This window comes from Mandrillus leucophaeus, unplaced genomic scaffold, assembly GCF_000951045.1.
Source record: "Mandrillus leucophaeus isolate KB7577 unplaced genomic scaffold, Mleu.le_1.0 Scaffold373, whole genome shotgun sequence".
In the NCBI taxonomy this organism is placed as follows: domain Eukaryota; kingdom Metazoa; phylum Chordata; class Mammalia; order Primates; family Cercopithecidae; genus Mandrillus; species Mandrillus leucophaeus.
In genome coordinates, this window is record NW_012103954.1 from 615688 (window position 1) to 621493 (window position 5806).

A 5806-nucleotide genomic window follows, 5' to 3' on the forward strand; every position below is an offset into this window, starting at 1 on the left:
TTTTTTTTTTTTGAGACGGAGTTTTGCTCTCATTGCCCAGGCTGGAGTGCAGTGGCACCATCTTTGTTCACTGCAACCTCTGCCTCCCTGGTTCAAGTGGTTCTCCTCCCTTCTGCCTCCCTGGTTCAAGTGGTTCTCCTCCCTTCTGCCTCCCTGGTTCAAGTGGTTCTCCTCCCTCAGCCTCCCGAGTAGCTGGGATTACACGCACACACCACCACACCCAGCAAATTTTGTATTTTTAGTAGAAATAGGGTTTCAATATGTTGGCCAGGCTGGTCTCGAACTCCTGACCTCAGGTGATCCACCCACCTCGGCCTCACAACGTGTGGGGATTACAGGCATGAGCCACCATGCCTGGCCGCAAGACCCCATCTTAAAAAAAAAAAAGCAAACAAACAAACAAAAACAAAACTCTGTTATCTTCACCACCCAGACTCCCATTGCTAGCCTCACACATTGCTCCACTTTTCTCTATCATCTATCTACACACAGACATTCATTATCAGTCTTTTTCTGAATCATTTGAGAAAGAGCTTCAAATATGATTATTCACCACTTCCTATCTTAGCCCATTTTGCACTGCTGTAGGGTCCAGCCCTACAGGGCTTAGCGGGTGTTCTCCCCGTGTACAGAGACGAGAGATTATAGAAAATAAAGACATAAGGAGATAAAGAGAAAACAGCTGGGTCCAGGGGACCACTACCACCAAGACGCAGAGACCGGTAGTGACCCCGAATGTCTGGGCATGCTGATATTTACTGAATACAAGACAAGGGGACAGGGTAAGGAGGGTGAGTCGTCCAAGTGATTGATAAGGTCAGGCAAGTCACGTGATCATAGGACAGGGGCCCTTCCCTTTTAGGTAGCTGAAGCAGAGATGGAAGGCAGCATACGTTAGCATTTTCTTCCTCGCACTTATAAGAAAGATCAAAGACTTTAAGACTTTCACTGTTTCTTCTACTATCTTCTAAGAACTTCAAAGAGGAACCAGGAGTACTGGAGGGACATGTAGGTGGACAAGGAGTGTGACCGTTGAAGCACAGCATCACAGGGAGAGGTTTGGGCCTCCGCATGACTGCGGGCAGGCCTGGATAATATCCAGCCTCCCACAAGAAGCTGGTGGAGCAGAGCGTTCCCTGTCTCCTCCAAGGAAAGGAGACTGCCTTTCACGGTCTGCTAAGTAATAGGTGCCTTCCCAGGCACTGTTGTTACCACTTGACCAAGGATCCCTCAAGCGGCCCTTATGCAGGCGTGAAAAGAGGGCCCACCTCTTGCCTTCTAGCTCACTTCTCACAATGTCCCTTCAGTACCTGACCCTATACCCGCCGGTTATTCCTTGGCAATATAAGTAATACAACAAAGAGTAATAGTAAAAGCTAATGATTAATGTTTATACTAATGATTGATAATGTCCATGATCATCTCTATATCTAATTTGTATTATAACTATTCTTATTTTAACTATTTTCTTTATTATACTGAAACAGTTTGTGCCTTCAGTCTCTTGCCTCGGCACCAAGGTAATCCTTCACCCACACGCTGCTATAACAAAGTACCTGAGATAGGGTAATTTATAAAGAACAGAAATTTGTTTGTTACCATTCTGGAGGCTGGGAAATCCAAGATCAAAATACCAAGAGGTTCGATGTCTGGTGAGGGCTCCTCTGCTTCCAAGACAGCACCTTATTGGTGAGGGGAGGAGTGCTGAGTGCTCACTTGGCCAGAAACCTTGTCTGCAAGGTCACTACCTCCACCCACAGGGAGGAGCCTCATGGCCTAGTCACCTCACGGCCTCACCTCCTTATACCATCACACTGACCACTAAGTTTCTTTTTCTTTTTTTTTTCTGAGATAGGGTCTCACTCTGTGGCTCAGGCCGGAGTGCAGTGATGTGACCAGAGCTCACTGCAGTCTTGATCTCCTGGGCTTAAGTGATCCTCCCACCTCAGCCTCCTGAATAGCTGGGAGTACAGGGACATGCCACCATGCCAAGGTCCACCTCAGCCTCCTGAATAGCTGGGACTACAGGCACATGCCACCATGCCAAGGTAATTTTTAAATTTTTTGTAGAGACTGGGTCCCATTGTGTTGCCCAGGCTGGTCTTGAATTCCTGGGCTCAAGCGATCCTCCTGCCTCAGCCTCCCAAAGTGCTGGGATTACCGGTGAGCTACCACACTGGGCCTTGGCCATTCAGTTTCAACATCTGAATTTTGGAAGGGACACATTCAAACCATGGCACCCCCCAAATACTCTAAAAACAAGGATCACCTCCACTATGCAACCCTCCCAATGGAGAAATCAGTATCAACACATTGTCCAACCCATAGATCCCACCCAAGCTTCACCAACTGTGCCCACACTTCTTGTCCCATGTCTGGGACCTCCCAGGAACATACATGGCAAGGCGTTGTTACGTCTCCTCAGTCTCATACGATCTGGAACAATTCTTAGTCTCATCCTGTCTCTTATGACAATTTATTTATTTATTCATTTGAGAAAGGGTTTCCCTGTCACTCAGGATAGACTGCAGTGGTGCAGTCATAGCTCACTGCAGCCTTGAATTCCTGGGCTCAAGCAATACTCTTGCCTCAGCCTCCTTAGTAGCTGGGACTACAGGCTCATGCCACCATGCCAGGGCAATTTTAAGATTTTTTTTTTTTTGTAAAGATGGAGTCTTACTACGTTGCCCAGGCTGGTCTTGAACTCCCAGCCTCAAGTGATCCTTCTGCCTCAGCCTCCCAAAGCGTGAGCCATTGTTCCTGGCTCATGACAGTAATAAAGAAAACAGAATGGCCTTCCTTCTGGGTCTGCCTGATATTCCCTAGGCTAGACTGAGGCCATGGTTTCTGGCAGAAAAGTGTCGGGCATGCTGGTGTGCTCTTCTCAGCACACCACACGGGGACTCAGTTTCAACTTTTCTCCACTGGTGACAGGTGCCTCATTACCTGGCCATGCTGGTGTCTGCTGGCGTTTCCCACCAGAAAGTCTCAATTTTCCTCTTTGTAATGGAGAAGTATGCTGAAGAAAGATATCCACTCTCATCCCTCATCAAATCTCCACCTACCCCCCGAGCCTCCATTCATAGCTCACTCCTGCAACAACCCCACTACAGTGATTGGTAAATGATGATTTCTATTCTCGTAATTCCTTCTCCATTTATTAGTTCACATTCTACTATAAAGAAGAACCTCCCCTTCTCCACTATTCTTTTCCCTGCATTCATCACTGGTTTATCTACATCAGTGTGGACTATTTTGCTCACTCAGTGGTAATCTGCCAGTATCATTCTTTGTTTTGTTGCTCAAATTGTCCTAGATTTCACCAGCAAGAACTCCCGCCAGCTACTTTCCATGTCCTTTGATCTCCTGTGAATCTTTGAGCACTTCTTCACTTCCTTGAACAACAAAATATTTCAGGATCATCTTGTACTTTCACTCCGGCCCTGAAATTAACCATTTCTCCAAGGAGTCCTGATTCCTTTTGCTGGAAAAATCTTACTTAGAATTTAAGATCCAGGGTCTACCTGTGATCATTGGTACCGGGGTACCATTGTGTCTAGATACTCAGCAGACAGAACCAGAAAGTATTTCTGTGTTTATATGCACATATACCTACACACGCATGCACACACATACAACTATCTTTATATCTATCTGTATATATTTTTAAAAATGAGTTCATACTACCACTTCCAGTTCCAATCCAATTCCTCAGTGTTCTTTTTAGCCTTCCCTCGTCCATGTTTTTACCTTCTCCAACAGCAAGAAACCTGGCTTTCACTGTCCCCAGTGTATTTAATTTGCTGGTATAACCTCCAAGAGGAAGAGATGCAGAGCACGTGCTCCCATCCTCCACAATGAGACATATTTAGATCTGTTGGGGAGGACCCAAAAGCAGGAAGAGTTGAACCTAAGCAGAAGACAGCACTTTCCTCTGAAACCAGGAGGCTGGAACTTTGCAGCTGTGCACCGGAGCACTCGGAATGACACTCCAGAGAAAGCAGCACTTTTCCTTGTTTACAAGACTTTTTCTCGTTACAAGAAGGAAACGATGGAGGGGTCATGAAAGATCACAGGAGATTGAGGGGTTATAATGTTAGCAAAAATCTAAGAGCCGAGCTGGACCTGCAGTCAGACTGGACACCTGTAAGATTGAACTGTGGTAGGGCCTTACGATCTGCTTTCTGCAGGCAATTAACCACAGGGAGTGGCTGGAAGCCCAGGACTCACAGAGAGAAGCTGAGGACACTCGGGCTGACTGGTATGCAACACGGGAAATTCTCTTCAATCTAGTTTACATCCTTGCATCAACCACTGGATGGCACATGGCACAGGAATTTTTTTTTTTTTTTTTTTTTTTGAGACGTTGTCTCACTCTGTCACCGAGGCTGGAGTGCAGTGAGTGGCGCGATCTCGACTCACTGCAACCTCCGCCTCCTGGTTTCAAGCAATTCTCCTGCCTCAGCCTCCGGAGCAGCTGAGACTACAGGTGCGTGCCGCCATGCCTAGATAATTTCTCGTTATTTTTAGTAGAGACGGGGTTTCACCATGTTAGCCAGGATGGTTTTGATCTCCTGACCTCGTGATCCGCCCTCCTCCGCCTCCCAAAGTGCTGGGATTACAGAATTTTTTACGGGACTTAAGTTTATGCAAGTCTTTGTAGGATATGAACCTACAATTTTCCAGTAGAGGAAAGCTGCAAAAGAAAAGCTCAGGCTCCTTTCTGTGTCAACAAGGCAATTAACTTGCTTTTGTGTTGAGGTTTAGTTTTGAATGAAAGGTGGTGTTAGGAGCATTAACCGGTCGCATATTTACAATCTACATAATATAATTTGCTGCTGCAGCAAACCAGGGACTGTGAAGAGTAAGAAAAAGGAAACCACTTCCATCCCTTGCTTGGGGTTTACTGCCCTTGCCTGGAGTTCAGCGTTTAGACTCTGCAATGTTTTACCTATGTGATATAATCTCCACATACATATGCACACAAAATTTTGCAGACACAGGAATGAGGGGAGAGAGATTCTCATGGAAAGGTGACCCTGCTTCTTCTGGGCATTTGCTTACTCATTCAGTACCTGCCAGTGCCCTACTCTGTTACAAATTCACTAAAAATTTCCTTGGAATTCACTGAATATGCTCAAAAACAGTCAAGTAGGATGTTCTTTGCTACTGTTTGGCTTGAAGTTTCCTTGGAAGAGATTTCAAAACAAATTAATTATCTCGACTGAATTCACTGGAAAATAAAGTGATCAATAGTCGTGTTTTTGAGTTAACTGAAAAATGATCTCAGGAATCACAGGCAAGGCCCAAAATTAGTCGTCTGAAACAGCTATTAATAGTTGGCCACAATATTAACACCTTTGGCGAAGCCGCGTGGTGCCCGGGGTGAGTTCCCGGGTGTCAACAGCGTCCCTTGGGCGCTTGCGGTGGTCTTTGCCCGGCACTACCACACCCCTCAGGGAGGGTTTTTGGGATCAAAGGCATCTTAAAGCCAACTGAACTGTGTGAGAGTTGTCAGGCTCACAACGGAGTCGTTCGTGTTTAAAACCCTGACAAGCAGGGTGGGAAGGGCCACAGAGGCAGCGTTCTCCCGCCGGAACGCCGGATAACAAGACCATCCCGAGAGACTGCGCAAAAGCCACAACCGTGCACACTGGCTACGCAACCTCACACCGAAGAAATACTGGAGGACTCCCGCCAGCAACGCCCGTCTGACCTCCGGCGGGCGCCCTCGTCACCGGTCCTCGTGGCTGGGGAGTTACCGCAAACAGGGCCGCCGCCCTCTCATCCCCCCGCCACCCCGGAT